Here is a 21,362-nt window from a genome sequence, read left to right on the forward strand (position 1 = left end):
ACTAATATTCTATAATTCATATCTAAGTCTTATTTGTGTTTTGGAAGGGTTTAAGGTCAAGAAAACCCCATAAATATGAGTTTACGGCCCAAGCCTGTGCCTTGGCCGTAAACTCCTTCAAAGCCTTCAAAATTCATGTTTTAAATGTTATAAGTCCAATTCATGAAGTCCTTTAGCCATATTTAAAGTCCAAATGTGATTAGGAAGTGGTTTAAGGGCTTAAAACCCTTCAAACTTGGTGTTTACGGCCTAGGTAGCTTCCTGGGCCGTAAACTCATATATTGAGTCCCATTTCATGTTTAAATCTCGAATTTGGAAGCCAAATATGCTATAGATTAAGGTTAGGAAGGTACCTTAGGGATTTGAGGCCTTAAAATTGAGTTTTGGACCCTTAAACTTTGGATTTAGGAGAGAGGTTAGAGAGAGAGTAGAGAGAGAAGGAAAAAGGTTCAAATGAAAGGTTTATCATGTTTATATAGTTCCCAAAACTTGGACACGGAGGAATTCTACCCGATACCGGCCTTAAACGAGGCTTTAGGTCGCACCCGATTAAGTTTTCGTCACCCGGCGGGGACGTTTCTAAAAATTATGAAATAATTGCTTTGGGCTAAAATCATGAGTTCCTAAAGGGTTTGGAAACTCATTGGATGATAATAAACATATAACTTTAATTTACTAAACCCAAAAACGATATCGAGATGTTTCGATCTACGACGAGTTATACGAGTAGAATGGGTTTTCGGCGATGAACAACTTCGGGTTGTTACACTATAATAGAAAAAAAAACAAAATAATATTTAAAGTACATTGGTATAATTGAAAAAAAAAGATGTTATAAGTACTATAAATATGAAAAAGAAGTGAAAAAAAATAATAAAAGTATGTTGCTATTAACATAACTACAAAGGTTATTAATAACAACATACTTTTATTAGTTTAAGTCTCTTCTTTACAATCATCAAGAGCCTAGAAATACCCGCCCATAATTGATGTAGAAATTAATTCCGATTTGTCCCCGTTTTGGGACTGCTTATTGAATACATTATCTCATTTAGGATGTGAAAGTGTATTACATTATTGTTGTTTAAGAAAAATTTGGGTTGTCATTTTCTCTTTTCTCCTCGGGTATATATTTCTTTATATACTTAGGAGCTAAGGGGAAATGCTGCCGAATTTTTCTCAAACAAACAATCATGAAATACACATTCACATATGAGATAAAGTATTAAAAATTGGGTTTAGAAGCCTACCCTTCTGAATAATCTATCTATTCTGTCCGATTTTTACTTCTCGACTATATATTTCTTTATATACTTATGAGTACTTTATCGATTCCGTCTGATTTTTATTTCTCGTAGAGTAAACTTTAAACTCTAACTTATGAGCCTATAGCTAAAATATAATCTAACTTTCAATAACAATGTATACAATGTAATTTTTAATAATGAAACCATAACAATGATCGATAAGAATTAGATTGGTGAGAAATAAATGTCTCCAAAATTCTTAGAAGGTCTTAAAAGCTCTATAAATATTGCTCGGAAACATGTCGACTCTGAAGACAAAGTGCATTTCTTCTGCATAAAGTGTGTGAATATCGATCGAAAGTTGTTGATTACGGTTTCTGCCCATATATATGGCCATGAGTTTCTACAATCGTATACTATATGACATCATCACAGTAAGAAATGTCCTGCTTCGGATTTAGGCTACTATTCGACTCCATGAATAAACACTCCAACAACCAATCACATGTTTGATGTAATTTATGATGTTATGGCGAAACAAAATACAAATGAGGAAAATACAGATGAGGAGCGACGAGGCATAGACCTAGAATTTGATACTTTGTTTGAGGAGCTCAATACCGAGTTATACCCTGATTGTGAAATGTCTTCCCTAAACTTTCTAGCAATTTTTTTGCATATTAAAGTGTTCAATCAATGGACATATAGTTTGTTTGACCAACTTGTAGAATTACTAAGAATTGCTTTCCCGAAGAGCAAGATTCCAACCTCACACTATGAAGCTAAGACGAAGTTGAGAAAGACAAGGTTAGGATATCAATCTATCCATGCTTATAAATATGTTTGTTATTTGTTTTGAAAAGAGAATGATTCCATGCATAATTTCCCAATTTGTAACGAGAGTAGATGGGTGGACACAACCATAAACGGGTAGAGAGTATCACAAAAAGTGTTGTGGTACTTTTCTTTGACTCTAAGCTTCAATGCATGTATAGTTCCATATTCACAGCTAAAGATATGAGTTGGTACAATACTGGACGCTCAATGGATTGTATAATTCATCATCTGGTTAATGATAAGTGATGTATGAATTTGATACGAGATATCCAGAGTTTGCTAAAGAACCTAGAAATGTTTGTCTAGGTTTAGCTGTTGATGGCTTTAATCCATTAGAAAACTTTAATAATACTTATAGTATTTGGCCAGTTAGAATGACTACCTACAATACACCACCATGGATATGCATGAAAGAGTCTTCTTTCATGATAACTTTGCTAATTGCTAGCCCTAGATCACCCGCAAAGGACATTGATCGACAATGTTTTTGTCAATTCAAACCAATTGATCGACAACGTTTCTGTCAATTCATTAAAGGCGTGAGACTACCCGATGGTTTTGGATTGAAATTCAGGAAGAAGGTTAAGGATACTAAATCAAATTTGGTTGGGTTGAAGGCTCACGATCATCACATCCTCATGAAATGATTGCTACCTATAGGGCTTCGATTCGGTCGCCCACCAAATCTTTCAAAAACAATCATTGATCAGGTCCTGCGAAATAAAACGACCTTCTTCGTCAGCTGGGTCAGGGGTACCACTATCTTGGAGAAATCCTGTATGAATCTCCGATAATAGCCTATTAACCCGAGGAAATTACAAATCTCAGATTGAGACTTCGGAACCTCCCATCTCATCACGGCCTCCACTTTGGCCGGGTCGACGAAAATATCGTTATGGTTGACAAGGTGCCCCAAAACTGTACCTCGTGCAACCAGAGCTCGCACTTGGAGAACTTGGCATACAAGCTCTCCATCCTCAGGGTATCCAACACCTTTAGCAAGTGCTCCTTATGTTGCTCCTGCGTCGTGGAGTATACCATAATGTGACCAATAAAGACTATCACAGACCGATACGTAACGACATTAATCTTTGAAAACACAAAAAACATTAAATGCAGAAAAAGATTATATAACAACATGCAATTAAGTACCAAACTATTATAATTCCTTACAAATACCAAAATAAACAACAAAAGTGTTATAAAGTTATGTCATAACAAGTGGAACAAAACACAAACCAATCCGACGAACCGTCATCTTCGCTCCCATCGTTTCTTCCTTGATCATCAATCGGTGGTTTCCCCTGATGAATAAATACATAAAGTTCCTCCCTGTACACCGGGTTGTTTAGCATTCCACAAAGCTTTTCTCACTACATAATAAATAACAACATATATAAAGTTAAAAGTTAAACTATCAACATAAACAAAAACTATCAAAGTACATTACTATCTTTTGCACTTAAATACAAGAAATGGCAAAAGTACATTGCTATTTCTTGCACTTGGGATGTAAAAACATTTACCAAATTAATATGCACTTATTGATGCCAAAGTACATTGCTATTTTATAGATTATAGACAAAAAACAAAAGTACATTGCTATTTCTTTCACTTTGAACATAAAACACAGTTACACACACAATTACCAAATCAACATGCATTTATTGATCATTATATAGATATGTGAGACTTTAAAATTAAATAGTCTTTTTTGACTAGAAATGGTAGCTTAATTTCTACTTATTTTGTACTAAAGAACCTTAAATATAAGAAATACCAAAGTACATTAATATTTTTTTCACTTAAATATAAGAAATACCAAAAATACATTGCGATTTCTTGCACTTAGAACATAAAATTATTTACCAAATCAACATGCATTTATTGATACCAAACTACATTGCTATTTCTTGTACTTGCAACAAAAGACCAATTACTAAAGCTTATAGCAAATAATCATCACAAACCAAAATTACCAAATCAACATGCATTTATTGATTATATATATATATATATATATATATATATATATATATATATATATATATATATATGAGACATTGAAATTAAATAGTCTTGTTTTACTTGCGATGACTGTGACAGTGGTCGTGGTTGTGATGGCTGTGTAACTGACGGATGGCAGGAGGTGTTAAAACTCTTTCTCCATTTAACCCTTACGTTTGTTCCAAAAGTTCATGCACTAACTGATTATATGTTTCCAAAAATGATTAACAATTAAGTATAAATAAACACTTAATTATATGATAAAATTATAATTATATACTTACATATTGCTGCTTGGCTTTATCTAGTATGAGAAATATGGAATGTTTCAACTCTCTCCAGGTTCTGTTTAACATTAAAAATTAGATTATATTTTAAATAAATAGTTACATATATCACACCGTTTCTTTTTATAGAAAGTACTGCTATACGAGCTCGACCACCCATAGTCTGTGTACTTTTTCAGTTCATAGACTTTTTTGTTTCTTTTCGAAGCAGTTATGTGTTTATCCATTTGGAAATACTCAACTGATTTCCTCTGATTATCAATACTCACATCATCCAGGGGGTGGCTAATGCTCTCGCGATATCCTTATGCTCACCGACTGTAAAAAAAATTCTTTTGCGTCAACTTTACAATCTCTAAAACTTTTTAATAAAGTCGCATCAAAACTCTCTAACAGCCTAATACACTCTGGATCCAGCGAAACCCGATCCAAATCAAAACTTGTCAACAAAAACAAAAAAGTTAGCTAAGTAAAAACCAGTCATAATTAAACATATAAAATATTCTTATATAATTTACCCTTATATCTTGTATCACTACATCTTTAATCCAAAGGAAACTTTTTTTCAGCTTCTTCTATCAAAAGGGACTATCTTTCGCATTGTTTCCCCAATCTCACGTGCAAACATGTCTTTTGGTTTTCCAATAGGATCAAATGTAATATGCCTATCATAATCCAAGTCTATTGGTTTACCCTTATTATTTAAGAGCGCCTTTTCGAACTTAATATTTTTGTATTTTCCTCTGAGTCTTCTTAGTGGATAAGCTACAAATATAATTAAAAATTATTAGAAATGGTATTTAATAATATCTAAATAAAAATTGTAAGTAGAATTCATAATAATTTTCCTCTGACTCTTCTGAATAATTATTTAAGTTTTAAGGAAAGGAGCTTTGGTCACGACATGGGCACATTCGTGTCACGAAGTGACGGTGCCAGGTGAGGAACACACATCTCATTGGTTGTCATGATGTGACACATATGCTGGTAATGTGTTAACAACCTTTACATGAAAAACCCTAATTTTGAGGTTGGGCCTTTATTTAAGGGAAATGAGGGGCTAGGGTTTGCATACCCTCAGCCTCCATCACCTCCCTTCTCCCCCTCAAGAAACCCTAATCCACCATATTTGATCTTTAGCCCTTTTTGGTGATTTGAAGCCTTGAAGAAGAAGAGAAGGCATTTTGGTTTATCATTTTAGCTAGCAAGCCACTCCTTCATCATCTTGAGCTGCATTATGACCCTTATAAGTCCTCAAGTTCCCGTCTTTATAGCTCAGGCATGTTAGATTTAAGGTTTGCTTCACTTTGCTCACTTTTTAAAGGAGTTTAAGTGTTGGAAACTCATAAAGTTGGCAACTTTATGAGTTCTTGTGACTCCTTTGTATCTCTTTGTCTCTGATCTGGAATATTAGTGAGTTTGGGTTCCATGCATGGGGTTTGATCTCATTTTCCTTTCATTTTAATCTAGTTGGTGTTTAAAACATGAATTAGACATGCATGTCTTAAAGGCTATGATTTTTATTGTATTTTTGAGATGGAGAAAGCCTTTTGGAAAGTTGGTTACTTGGCTTGAAGGATTAAAAGCTTAAGGCATTAAGTTGTTCATAGTGTTCTTCACAACGTGATGGGTTGGTCGTTTCATGACTATTTACGACCATGACTATTATGTCTTCCTTCTGCCAGGATGTGACAATCGGGTGGTCATGACTTCGCGACCAACCGAATGACTCTTGGGTGCTGACTTTGACTTTGGTCCTTGAATTTTGACCAATTTTGACATTAGGTCATATTTAAGGGTTTGGAGTGTATTTTGATATTTGGTCTTTGTTTTCTGTATAGATGACCTGTAGTGTCGGTTACTGGATTTGTGATCAGTGTTGTTATCTTTTAGATTGCGAGGTGAGTTTTCTCACTATACTTTATACTATAGTATATGTCCTTGTATTTAGGATGTGTGTAAATTGTAGTGATCTGTTAGATTTGGTAGATTTGTATGATTACCTGTACTTTTTGTTTATTGATTATGGTTTGCATATGTCGACATGGTGCGGTTAGGTTAAGGCAATACTGATTTGTTTTGTAAGCCAACAAACTTGAGAGCAATGCAGTGTAAAAGCTGAGGGTTGGGAGGGAAATCTAGTCTTATGTTGTGGGATCGAGAGAAATCCAATCATAAGCTGAGGACCTGGAGGGGAAATCTAGTCTTATGATGTGGGCTCGGGGTCAATTTAGTCTTATGTTGTTGGGTTGGTGTAACACTCGTGTTTCTAGCCTAGGCATTTATATCACGGGAGATATGCCCGGCATAATTCCGATTTCTGAGCTAAGGTTGGATGAAAACAAGAGGTTGATCGAACAACATGAGGCAATCGTTGACCATAAGACTATGAAGTTACAACGCAAGATGGTCGATTTAGTGCTTGTGCGCTGGAAACATACGAATGGACCAAATCTCACTTGGTAAACAAAGAGTGACATGATGAGTCGCTACCCGCAGTTGTTTGGTGATATGTGATTCCGGGGACGGAATCATCCTAAGGAGGAGAGAATTGTAACACTCGTGTTTATAGCCTAGGAATTTATATTGAGGTGATAATCTAGGATAACCTTTGTAACTCATTTTGAAGAAATGAAAAGGAATTATGTGAATATTATGTGAATTATGTGTTTAATGCTTAATTATTAGGGCTTAATTAATTAAGAATAAAAATAAGCGTCAAAATTAAAGTGTGAGATAAGCCCGATATCTTTACATAAAGTTGTAGTGGTCGAAACAAGGATTTCGTATTGGGTCAAAATATGGTTTATACTTTACTTTTCTTGGCAATTATTTTTATGTAATATTTTAATAATTTATGGCCATGTTTACGGCTGAGTTTACGGCCGTAAACACCTTACGGCCGTAAACTCATTTACGCCCCATTTGTTTCCGGCCCATATCCAACATGTATAAATAGAGGTGTTAGGGTGAGGAGTAGAGATTGATGATTTGATGAACACGAAGAAGTTTACGGCCAGAGAGAGAAATCGTGTGTGAATCTTTTGTATCCGGATTATAATTCATATCAATACATACATAGATTCATCATATTCTTCTTCTTCTTCTCTTCTATTTTTATCTAACATCATCCGTTTGATTGGGATTCTACACCATCAAACGGATCTGACTGATACACGAGCAGATTAGGGACTTACAATTGGTATCAAAGCCAAGTTGTATCAGTCAAAAGGTTCATTATTTCATCCAAAAATCGAATATTCTGTGTTTACGGTCCAAGCTTACGGCCGTAAACACCGAGTTCTTGGGCCGTAAACTCTATTTGGAGCATTATTTGATCTTATTTTCAAAATATTTTTGCGTTTTTGGATAGATCTCGCAAAAATAAGGGGGGGTTTTTCTTTGTGTTTTTCATAAAAAAAGGTTTTTGATTGAGTTTTGGAGCTTCAAAGTCGAATTTTCACGTAATCTTGAAGGGTTTACGGCCGGAGCTTACGGCCGGAAACAGTTCACGGCCGGCGGCGTGTTTGTGTTTACGGCTAGGGTTTCCGGAGATCTCGGCTCGGCAGCGGCTTGCGACTCGGACGTGGCGGCTCGGAGTTTGCGGCTCGGATTGGAAGTATACGGCTCGGCTAGGGAAGCCGGCTAAACAGAAGCAAGCCGCAAAGCGCCTTCTTTAAAAATCGAAACTGAATTGGGGGTGCCGGGATTCGAACCCGGATCCCTTGGGTCATCAAACACGCGTCTTACAAGTTGAACTACGAAGCTCCTTGTTTCATTCCTTCGAAAATTTAAACTTAAACACTACCTGTCGCTTTCAAGTTTCGCCAATTTGACACTTTCTGCCCAAAAACTAAATTTCTTTTATTTTTTAAATTCCTTTTTCATCAAAATTAAAAAAATTAAAATAAAATAATAAATAAATTAATTAAATAATAATAATTGTTTTTATTTTTTATTTTTTATTTTTTATTTTTTATTTTTAATTTTGACTTTTTATTTCAAATTTTGATGTTTAAACTTTGACTTTTTCGTTTAATTTTTAAAATTTCAAATTTAACTTTTCGGTTTGATTTTTAAGTTTGACTTTTCAAGTTTAATTTTTTTTTTAAATTTTGACTTTTAAGGTTGTTTTTAAAAATAAAAAAAATAATAATAAAAAAAATAATAAAAAAAGGGGCATTTTAAATTTGACGTTTGCTTCTAGTTGTTTTTTTTAATTAATTGATTTTAAAGTCTACAAGGGGTTTGAAAACATGAAAGAGAGTCGTCAGGATATGTTAAGACAAAATTTCAACTTTTTCGATAATATCCCTGGAGAAACCCTCGAAACTCAGTTGCAGCGGTTTACTACACTGACTACTGAGATGAATATAGCCGAGATCTTCTTGACTAAGTCCGAGATAAACAAAAAGTTGCTAAATTCACTTCCGAAATCGTGGGATATGAACGTGGCTATCATCAAGAAGACAAAAGATCTCAATCATCTTAGTCTTGCTGATGTAATTCAAGAACTTGATGTTTTGAAGTGTAGAGAAACAATGCGTTCTGAAAGTATTCCGATCACTGAAGTTACATGTTCTCCAGCTTGTGAAGCCACGATTAAATTTCTTCGAGAACAAATTGATATATTGAAAAGAGAAGTTGAAGACCTGAGATATGAAGGATATCAACTCAGGAAAGGACAGAAACCCCTGAAGGCTGAATTAGAAGCTAAAACCAAGGACTTTAGGAAACTTCAGGAAGACTACAGTAACAAATGTGAAAACTATGATTATGTAGTCAAACAAAATGTTGAGCTAGTGGCTGAAGTTGAATCTTTGAAAGGAAAGTTTGAAACCGTCAAACTTGATGTTAGAAAATATGATTTCTCAAGTGAGGTGGTTGCAAATATGATAGACCAAAGCATGCAGTTTAAAAGGAATCAAAACAAGGGTCTAGGGTATGATAGTGTACCTCCTCCTTACAATCATAACTACACATCCATCCCTATGACAAAGAAAGAAATTGACAGGGAGGCACATCTTAAATACGGGAAACCAGCTGGATTTGTGTCAGGAGGGGTTATTAATGTTGAAAATATTGATGTTTCTGTTACATGTGCAGGTAAAGTAGCAGAGGATGAGAACAATGAGAGTTCTTCTGAACAAACCAACGACCCCTTGAACTCTAAATCTGCTGCTTCTGCTCAACCTGCCGTTGAGAAATATAGGCCTCCAATTCCAGCACAACAAAGTGCCTGTTGTAAGTGTACATATGGGAAAAGCAAGAGACAAGGCAAGGATACGCCACCAGGGGCAGGAAGAGACAACTCCACAGTGAAGAAAAGAACATGTTTTCATTGTGGAACACCTGGACACATTGCCAGAAATTGTCCTAATCGCACGTATGTTCCCTACTATGCACAAGGCTGGCAGAACGCGCCAAGAAGGAGATTTTTCAAAAGAAACCCCTCAAAGTCACGTTCAGACCATGATGACTGGAACGCGCAGAAGGCCAAGAATCAAACTCCAAAGGCTAAGAATCCGAATGTCAAGGGAAAGAAGAAAATGTCGGCCCAGAAGCCTAGTTCAAGACATGCTCCTGTGAAGCCAAGACCGGTTAGGTCAAAGTCATTTAAGCAGACGGCTTCAAGTTCCAAATCAAGTACCAAGCCACCCATCAGATTGAAAAAGAAATGGGTTAAACCCAACTACAAATGGGTTCCGAAGGCTCAATCTCCCAAATCAACTAACGACTCTAATGTTTCTACATCTTCTGTTTGTGATAAGCAGGATATGTCATGGGAGAAGGTACCTTGCGTTTATGACAAAGGTCGACCCAGTTTCAAAATGGACTGGGTTCCAAAGACCAACTGATCCCGCTCTGTGTCGGAGCAGCTATGGAGGCATATCATCAGACTTCGGTTTGTTGGTAGTGGCTGCTCCTGGAATATGATTGGGGACATCTCTCAACTGTACAACACTCAAAACATTGTTTGAGAGTATGTGTCCTTTTGCGGGAAAGGAAGAAAAGAAGGGATCACATGGGGTTTGTGCTTAATGATATGAAGAATTTTCGGATCTATTCTAAGATTACGTGTGCTGTTCTCAGACCTTCTGGATGCAGATTCAATCGGTGAATTACGGTTTGCGTTTTCTTCTCTATACTCCTGAGTTTTGTTTCTTAAGCTGATTCGCTTTAAAGACTAATTTTTGTTTTAGGATAGTTTAAATTTGCGCATTTATTTTCTATTCTCTCCTATGCACAAATTTAGGGGGAGAAATAAAACAAAACAAAAATCCAAAAACATTAGAATAAAAAAAATTAAAAAATTGTTAGTTATGAAATGTGCTTGAGGGAGATGTTTTGGGAAGTGATATGATCATGTGATAACAGGCAACCTGAGTCTGCGTAACGTACCTGAAGTTGAAGGGTCTATGCTCTAACTTGATGCGTCGGTAGGCACGAAAATTTTAAATGGACTTGACTAGGGAGATTTGATCTTAGGAAATTTATAGACTTGACAAATCTTGACTTAGTTAGATACGTTCAGCCTGACAATACGACGCTCGGATAGGTTGAGCAGGGAGATATATATGGGAATCTACTCGTCACATTAATTGAACCCGTACTTGGAACCATGGTTTAACTTTTCCTCGATGTGCGGATTCTGTCCTTAATTCCGGTTGGATGGGGCGACTGGTAAATTCCGATAAATTAGGTCTGTAGAATATCATTTTCTTTCTTTCCGTCTGTTAGTCATATGTTGTCTCCTTTGCGTGACCTCCAATCCGACCTGGTACACAACATATGCAACTCTATTTCTCTGCAGGATATATATGTGTGTGAAATGTATGTGTGAAATACTTCTCATCTGTTAGCCATATGCTGTCTCCTTTGCGCGACTTCTAATCCGACCTGGTACACAGCATATGCAACCTTCTTCTTCTCAACCCCTCTGAAGTAATTAGCAATAGAATTCTGAATCTCTTCTCTCTCTGAATGGTTGTCTGCTCACTCGGTGTAAGGAGTACTCTGGAAGTTCTTGATGGCTAGGGCATATCAGGAAGCGGGAAACACGTTCCAGTACACTTAAAAATTAAACACATACAGATTGTCTATAGATCTCGCTGCTCAATTTAGGTGGACAACAATATCCCTGGTCGTCGTCAGATGAATGGACCTTAAGATATAGTATCTAAGAAATTAGGATCAGATATAAATTCTAGGTTTTTAAGTTCATCATGTCTTGTAACAAATAGTATGTCCTAAATCTGTCACAAATTTATCGTGTTTAAGTGGACCACAATACCGACGATCGACCAGACAAAGATGTGAATATGGAAGATACCGACAAGTGGATAAAGGTTGTCTAAAAACTTTGATCCCAAATCACTCTTAAAGTTATATATCATTTTTATTTTTGTTAAATTTATTATAGTTTCTTCTAATTTAAATATTAGGGGAGAATTAAAAATTAAAAATAATAAAAAAAAATCAGAAAAAAATTAAAAATCCAAAAATAGTGTTATTTCTGTTTTATTTCTTGTTCAGAAAAATAAAAAATCCAAAAATATTTTTGTTTCTATTTTAATTTGTGTGCTAATTTTTCTTTTAGTTTTGTTTTGTCTTGAAAAGTGATTTAAGGTATAGATAAGACTCATGGAGTTTGTGTTGAAGATTTCTGAGCCAAAGCCTCGTCCGTGAGCATCGAAGAATTCGCATTCGAAGGAGCAAGAAATGAAGATTATTCTTTCAACATTCAATCCTTCAACCCCAGAAGCAAGGTGAAGCTGCAATTGAAGATTATGTGACGGATTGCATTGAAGCCTCCTCAATCAGTCTGCTGCTATCTACGAACATGCTGAAGTGATCTAGAAGATTTGTTCTCTCTGATGTTCTCTCTGAAGATTTTCAAACTGAAAGCGCTATTTTTCAAGAATCAGTACATCAAGCCTCCTCACCCAATGTGCGTTCAATGCCAAATTCTGAAGAAAAACCCAACCGCTCAAGATGAAGTCAATTATTGAAGATCCATATGTTCATCTTGATGCTGTGAAGAAATCGAAGGTTAAAGCTGAAGCCAAGCTCTCATTGAAGATTGACAAGAAGAGCCAGCTACTTTTTAGGGGGAGCTTGTTGGGTCAATTAAGAAAAGAAAGCTATAAACCAAGGGGGAGATTGTTGGGTCAAAATATGGTTTATACTTTACTTTTCTTGGCAATTATTTTTATGTAATATTTTAATAATTTATGGCCATGTTTACGGCTGAGTTTACGGCCGTAAACACCTTATGGCCGTAAACTCATTTACGACCCATTTGTTTCCGGCCCATATCCAACATGTATAAATAGAGGTGTTAGGGTGAGGAGTAGAGATTGATGATTTGATGAACACGAAGTAGTTTACGGCCAGAGAGAGAAATCGTGTGTGAATCTTTTGTATTCGGATTATAATTCATATCAATACATACATAGATTCATCATATTCTTCTTCTTCTTCTCTTCTATTTTTATCTAACATCATCCGTTTGACTGGGATTCCGCACCATCAAACGGATCTGACTGATACACGGACAGATTAAGGACTTACATTTCGGGGATATAAAGAATGCCGAAATCCGAGTTATAACGAAGAAGTTATGACCTGTCGAAGTTTCGCGACAAAACCGACACGGTGCCGAATGTCGTAAAAAGTGAGTTTTTGATAAACTACTTTTTAGCCTTAGTAATCTAAACAAAATTCGTAGTATTCGTTAAACCAAGAAGTTCGATAAAAAGAACGCCCAAATCTGACTTCGTATGAGGAAGTTATGATTTTTCGAAGTTTCAGCTTAGCAGTAGACAGCTAAAAACTCGAATTTTAGATCGAGCGATTTTTAGCCAACACAACCTAAACGAGAATTGAATGTCTCGTCATTAGTAGCACAACGGTAAAAAGTCTGACAAAAACGGACGTCGGATGAAGAAGTTATGAATTTTTAACGGATTTCTTGTCCTGATTTGTTAAAAAATAATAATATAAAAATTAAATACAAAATTAGACAACGAAGTCTAAACGGGCGCTGTAGAGCGTAATTTTAGCTACGCGTGCATATAAATAATGTCAAAAACGGAGCTCGTATGCGAAAGTTATGGATTTTAGAAGTTTTGGCGCGAAAATCGAGAAAATTCGCATAGTGACGTTTTGCCACGTCACCTTCGCTGAAAGAGTGCCACGTGTCCTGCTGAGTCACCGAGTTGCTGAGTCATGCGAAGCCACGCGTCGGATCCTGATTCGACTGAGGAGGAGGCCCAATCCGAAGCAGCCAGCTCTCCAGTCGAAGCTTCGCCCTGCTGCCGCGTGTTCCGAACCTCGCACCGCCTAGCCTCCGAGCCTCGCACATTGGTCACGAGTCTGCGGTCCAATCAATAGCTGCCACCGAGTCCCTCGCACGTGCTGCCACCTGCGCACCCTCGCCTGCGGACCCCACCACCGAAGCCGACTTCGGACCCTATAAATAGAAGGGGACCTGCGAGCCTTCTCGGGTAGAATTGGATATTTGCCATTTTCACCCCTTTCTTCATCTTTTCTTCACCTTAACCTTCCCCGAAGCCTCGGTATCAATTATAAGCCCCGGAATACGCCACGAAGTGCCCGTGAAGCCCGGAAAATTTATCTTTTCGGTTTCGAAGCCCGACTTTTGCAGAGCCCGGTTTCTCAATAAAACTCTTGGGTTTATTAGAAACGATCGTTTTAGGAAACGAATTGTTGCCCAATTTTCATCAAAACATGTGAGTGTGTAGTTACTTTCAATTTACACATAGATATGAAGTATTTACCTTGAAATACGTGTTATGTGTAAATATGTTAATTGTATATTTGAGGTGACTGTTGAATTGATGTTTTATACAAGTTTTAAACTGTACATGCTTTTTATCTACAAAATATGTTGGGTAGAACATGGGTAGATAAAATGGTTGATGTGTGTTAAAATGGTGAGAGGCCTCGATGTTGTTGTTGCTGTTGTAGTCATCTGGCGGAGTATAGATGACGACCACGGACCTTTCTAGTAGGTTCACAACTTGTAGGTGTTGATGAATTAAATTTTCATTGACATACTCCATCCCCCTCATGGTTGCCTTTAGGACATGTATGGTTGAGGAAACCCCTTAGCAGTAGTGTCCATCCCGATGATAATCCTTAGGCTAGGTCCCTTGTGATAAGTGCTTAGGGACGTAAAGTGAGGACAACGGGAATGGGTAATCAGGGTTATTGTTGATTGGTGAACTTAATAAGTATATTATTATTGTGGGTTGAAAAACCTATATGCTCACCAAGCTCCCAAGCCTGACCCACTCAGTTTTTATGTTACAGGTAGTGGACCCCGAGCATAGTGGGAGGATGACGAGAGATTTTTGGATTATAGGCTAGTAGTTGTAAATAACTGTTGAAAGGCTTATAATGTCTTGTTTATGCTTTTGATCTGTATCGAAACATGACATCCCGAGGTTTTGATATATATGGAAAATATATACCTTCTTAATGAAGGGTTTTGATAAACTTTTATCATATGTTGTTTGGGGACCAATTCCGCAACATCTTTTAGAAAGATTTCTCTGATTTTATTTTAAAAAGCATAAATTAAATCGGTCTTTTCTGGCCGAGAAATTAGGGGATGTCACAGTTGGTATCAGAGCATTAGTTTAAGTGAACTAAGAAATTGTAGAATTTCTAGACTTGAAATTAGAATGCTAAGTGATGATTGTGAGGTGAGTGTCTACCATGTTTTAGACACGAGCAATAGTTTATTTTAGGAAAGGTGCCTAAAATGCCTTTATGTGGTAAATGTTATATGTTGCCATATATGCCATTATTTGTTCGGATCTATGGTCTGTTGTCGACCGGATCTGGAAACCTTATGTGTGTAGGATTCTAAGTGTATGATTACGAGATTAGAACTAACATGTAAACGTTTCAGAGTGATAAGGGAATTAACATGTCTAACAAGGATAAAGACATAAATTCACCTTATTCGGTATATAGATTGTAATGGCAAGAACTCGGAGTGGAGCGGGAAATGCAAACAGAAACCAACAACCTCAACCTCAAGTGGTGGAACAGGTACCGATAGTAGGATTTGCACCCGAACCCATCACCATGGCTGGAGTACGAACTATGATTCAGACCATGTTGGCTGAACAAAGGGAGGACTTGAGGCAAATGTTGCTGAACGACAGGGATGAACCTTCAGTTCCTGTTGAACAACGTGAACTAAATGACGATCGATCTAAAGAAGGGACACCAGTAGATCGGTTGGTCATAGTGAACCGCTTGTGGTTGGGAGAAATAACCACGAGGGTAGAATGGAGAGAAATGGGTGCAAGTATAAGGACTTTATGACTTGCAAGCCATCGACCTTCAATGGCAAAGAAGATCCTGTCGGAGTAATGGACTGGATCTCGGAAATGGAGTTGGCTTTCATGACTTGTGATTGCCAAGGCAAGTTACAAACCACGTTTGCAGTACGTCAGTTCAGAGGTAGTCCTGCTCGATGGTGGAGCACTTTGGGGAAAACCCTAAGCCCTAATGAGCCACTGCAACTAACTTGGGCAGAGTTCTTGGTGCACTTCAAGCGCAAGTACTGCTAGGCCCAAAATGTGCTTGAGTTAGAAAACCAATTTCTAACGTTGAAGAAGGGGAGTATGACCGTTGACGAATATACGAAAAACTTCATAGACAAAATGGAGTTTGCTTTGCGTATTGTCCCAGATGAGTTGAAAAAAAATTGACATATAAGTAAAGGGACTTCCATGGGAGTACGCAGTGCCAATACGTCAGGCACTTACTATGGAGGCAGCTATCTGGGCTGCCAAGTCTGTTGAAGATATGATAAAAGGAAGAGCCGCCAACAAGGTTGAAGTTGGCGAAAAGAGAAAGTTTGAGGGAACTTCAGGTTCCAATAAAAAGATCAAATTCTCGAAGACTGGTTCGAGAACATTTGGAGGAGGAGCTGAAGCCAAGTGGTGTGACAAGTGTAAGAAGAAACATGCTGGGAAGTGCAGCGTAGAAGTCACTTGTTACAAATATGGAAAGCCTGGGCATTATGCCAATGAATGCACCTTCAATAAGAACGTATGTTTTGGGTGCAATGAAGAAGGGAATATTTTGAGGGACTACCCGAAGAAGAAGGACGCAGCAAAACCCAATCTTCCACCAAAGCCAAAGGCTAGAGCCTTTCAGATGACACTCGAAGCTGCGAAAGAAGAAGTCGATGTTGCTTCAGGTACCTTTCTCATAAACGAATTGCCTGCCCAAATTTTGTTTGATTCTGGAGCCAATTACTCCTTTATTTCGCATGAATTTGGTAGAAAACTAGCTTTGCTTGTAGATAAGCTAGTTAATGCTTTATTAGTCGAGATTGCTAGTGGCAAGTTTGTACCTGTTAGCCATCGAATGAAAAACATCCTCATTGACTTGGATGGGAATAAGTTCCACGAGGAATTATTGCCTATCGAGTTAAATGGATTCGACATAGTTTTAGGAATGGATTGGCTTAGCGCCAATGATGCCGAAATAATGTGTAGGAAGAAGATAGTAAAAGTAAACCCGCCAGGGAAAGAGTCATTTATGGTGTACGGAGACAAACGCAGAGTAAAATCTGGAATCATTTCCCTAATAAAAGCCAGAAATTGTTTGGCCAAGGGATGTACATCATATCTAGCGTTCGTGATCGATGCTATGATGGAAAAGAAGGAGGTGCAGAATATTCCGGTGGTGTGTGATTATCCGGAAGTCTTTCCCGAAGATCTTCCCGGATTTCCCCCTGATCGACAAGTAGAATTTCGTATCGACTTGTTACCAGGAACGACGCCGATAGCAAAAGCACCGTATCGATTAACACCAACAGAGAAGAAAGAACTTATGACACAACTTCAGGATTTATTGGACAAAGGTTTCAATCGGCCTAGTTCATCGCCCTGGGGATCCCCTATGTTATTTATAAAGAAGAAAGATGGGAGCATGAGAATGTGCATTGATTACAGAGAGCTGAACAAAGCGACGATAAAGAACAAGTACCTGTTGCCAAGGATCGATGACTTGTTCGACCAGTTGCAAGGTTCGAGCTATTTCTTGAAGATCGATCTTAGGTCGGGATACCATCAACTAAAGGTGAGAGAGCAGGATATCGAAAAGACTGTGTTTAGAACAAGATATGGACACTATGAATTTTTGGTTATGTCGTTCGGACTAACCAATGCCCCAGCAGCTTTCATGGATTTGATGAATAGGGTTTGTAAACCATTCCTAGATAAATCCGTGATAATATTCATAGATGACATCTTGATTTATTCGAAAAGCAAGCAGGAGCATGAAAAGCATATGCGTGAAGTGCTAGAAGTCCTGAAAAAGGATAAGCTGTATGCAAAGTTCTCCAAATGTGAATTTTGGATTCAGGAAGTCCAATTTTTAGGTCATGTGGTTAACGAAGAAGGAATAATGGTTGACCCAGCAAAGATTGAAGCTGTAATGAATTGGGAACAACCAAAAAGTCCTACGGAGATTCGAAGCTTTTTAGGATTAGCTGGATATTACCGAAGGTTTATCCAAGGCTTTTCTTCGTTTGCTACTCCATTAACAGATTTGACCCACAATGGAGCCACTTATGCTTGGAATGAGAAGCATAAGGAAGCCTTTGAGAAGTTGAAGAAGAGATTGTGTGAAGCACCGATTCTTTCATTGCCTGAAGGAGTTAATGACTTTGCAGTTTATAGCGATGCATCTGGAGTTGGGTTAGGTTGTGTTCTGATCCAAAGGGATAAAGTGATCGCGTATGCATCGAGGCAATTGAAGGAGCATGAAAAGAACTACCCCACTCATGATCTGGAGTTGGCAGCGGTAGTATTTGCCTTAAAGATATGGAGGCATTATCTTTATGGCACAAAGTGTAAACTTTTCACGGATCATAAGAGTCTTCGATATCTCTTTAATCAGAAGGAATTGAACATGAGGCAACGATGCTGACTAGAGTTACTCAAGGACTCTGACTGCGAGATACTTTACCACCCTGGTAAAGCAAATGTTGTTGCTGATGCTCTCAGTCGGAAGGTAAACCTTGAAAAGAAAAGGCCAAGAGCGTTGAGAATTGAAGTTGTCTTGACATTTGTGGAAAGTATAAAGAAAGCTCAATAGGAAGCTTTAGAGAAAAATGACTGAAAGGAAGAACGTTTGGGAAAAATGTTAGTATTCGGTACAAACAACCTAGGGTTAAAGGTATTCCAAGATAGAATTTGGGTACCTAAGACGGGCGGAGTAAGAGATATTCTGATGGAAGAAGCTCACAAGACCATGTACTCGATTCATCCCGGCAGTACAAAAATGTATAGGGATTTAAAACCCTATTATTGGTGGCCGACGATGAAGCTCGATGTTGCTAAGTATGTGGCTGAGTGTGTAACTTGTGCTAGGGTTAAGGCACAACATCAGAAACCGTATGGGAGTTTAGAACCTTTACCCATACCCATGGGTAAATGGGAAGACATCACCATGGATTTTGTGACTAAACTGCCCAAAACAAGGAACGGTCATGACATGATTTGGGTGGTCGTTGATCGCTTCACTAAGTGTGCGCATTTCATAGCAGCTAACGAGAAATGGTCTATGGATAAACTTGTGAATTCTTACGTGAAGGAAATTGTGAGGCTTCACGGTGTTCCGCTAACGATTGTATCCGATCGTGACAGTCGTTTTACCTCAAGGTTTTGGAGGAATCTACAAGAGGAATTAGGTACTAAGTTGTGTTTGAGTACAGCTTACCATTCGCAAACCGATGGTCAGAGCGAACGAACGATTCAAACATTGGAGGATATGCTAAGAGCATGTACCATAGAATTCCAAGGTAAATGGGATGAACACTTACCTTTAGTAGAATTCTCTTATAATAATAGTTTCCACTCAAGCATTAAGATGGCACCTTATCACGCGTTGTATGGGGAAAAGTGTCGAACGCCATCATGTTGGCTGGAAGTTGGGGAAAAGCAGTTTATGGGACCTGAAATAGTCCATCAGACTGCTGAAAAGTTGAAAGTGATAAGGGAAAGGATGCTAGCTGCTCAGGATCACCAAAAGAGTTATGCTGACAAGAAAAGACAATCGATAACCTTTGAAGTTGGAGATTCGGTTTTACTTAAAGTCTCGCTGTGGAAGGGACTTATAAAGATTTGGCAAAAGGGGAAAGTTGAGTCCAAGGTTTATTGGACCATTTAAAGTTCTTTAGAGGATCGGGAATCAAGCTTACAAGCTAGAGTTACCGGAAGAACTAGAGGGTATTCATAACACCTTTCATGTGTGTTATTTGAGAAAGTTCACGGGAGATGTGCCCGACATAATTCCGATTTCTGAGTTAAGGTTGGATGAAAACAGGAGGTTGATCGAACAACCTGAGGCAATCGTTGACCGTAAGACTATGAAGTTACGACGCAAGATGGTCGATTTAGTGCTTGTGCGCTGGAAACATACGAATGGACCAAATCTCACTTGGGAAACGGAGAGTGACATGATGAGTCGCTACCCACAGTTTTTTGGTGATATGCGATTTCGGGGACGGAATCATCCTAAGGGGGAGAGAATTGTAACACTCGTGTTTCTAGCCAAGGCATTTATATTGATTTGATAGTCTAGGTTAACCTTTGTAACTCATTTTGAAGAAATGAAAAGGAATTATGTGAATATTATGTGAATTATGTGTTTCATGCTTAATTATTAGGGCTTAATTAATTAAGAATAAAAATAAGCGTCAAAATTAAAGTGTGAGATAAGCCCGATTTCTTTACATAAAGTTTTAGTGGTCGAAACAAGGATTTCGGGGATATAAAGAATGCCGAAATCCGAGTTATAATGAAGAAGTTATGACTTGTCGAAGTTTCACGACAAAACCGGCACGGTGCCGAATGTCGTAAAAAGTGAGTTTTTGATAAACTACTTTTTAGCCTTAGTAATCTAAACGAAAGTCGTAGTATTCGTTAAACCGAGAAGTTCAATAAAAAGAACGCCCAAATCTGACTTCGTATGAGGAAGTTATGATTTTTCGAAGTTTCAGCTTAGTAGTAGACAGCTAAAAACTCGAATTTTAGATCGAGCGATTTTTAGCCGACACAACCTAAACGAGAATTGAAGGTCTCTTCATTAGTAGCACAATGGTAAAAAGTCTGAAAAAAACGGACGTCGGATGAAGAAGTTATGAATTTTTAACGGATTTCCTGTCCTGGTCTGTTAAAAACTAATAATATAAAAATTAAATTCAAAATTAGCCGACGAAGTCTAAATGAAAGTTGTAGAGCGTAATTTTAGCTACGCGTGCATATAAAGAACGTCAAAAACGGAGCTCGTATGCCAAAGTTATGGATTTTAGAAGTTTTGGCGCGAAAATCAAGAAAATTCGCATAGTCACGTTTTGCCACGTCACCTTCGCTGAAAGAGTGCCACGTGTCCTGCTGAGTCACCGAGCTGCTGAGTCATGCGAAGCCACGCGTCGGATCCTGATTCGACTGAGGAGGAGGCCCAATCTGAAGCAGCCAACTCTCTGGCCGAAGCTTCGCCCTGTTGCCGCGTGTTCCGAACCTCGCACCGCCTAGCCTCCGAGCCTCACACATGGGTCACGAGTCCGCGGTCCAATCAGTAGCTGCCACTGAGTCCCTCGCACGTGCTGCCACCTGCACACCCTCGCTTGCGGACCCCACCACCGAAGCCGACTTCGGACCCTAATAATAGAAGGGGACCTGCGAGCCTTCTCGGGTAGAATTGGATATTTGCCATTTTTCACCCCTTTCTTCATCTTTTCTTCACCTTAACCTTCCCCGAAGCCCCAGTATCAATTATAAACCCCGTAATACGCCACAAAGTGCCCGTGAAGCCCGGAAAATTTATCTTTTCGGTTTCGAAGCCCGACTTTTGCAGAACCCGGTTTCTCAATAAAACTCCTGGTTTTATTAGAAACGATCGTTTTAGGAAACGAATTGCTGCC

The sequence above is a fragment of the Lactuca sativa genome, chromosome 2, assembly GCF_002870075.4.
Source record: "Lactuca sativa cultivar Salinas chromosome 2, Lsat_Salinas_v11, whole genome shotgun sequence".
In the NCBI taxonomy this organism is placed as follows: Eukaryota; Viridiplantae; Streptophyta; class Magnoliopsida; order Asterales; family Asteraceae; genus Lactuca; species Lactuca sativa.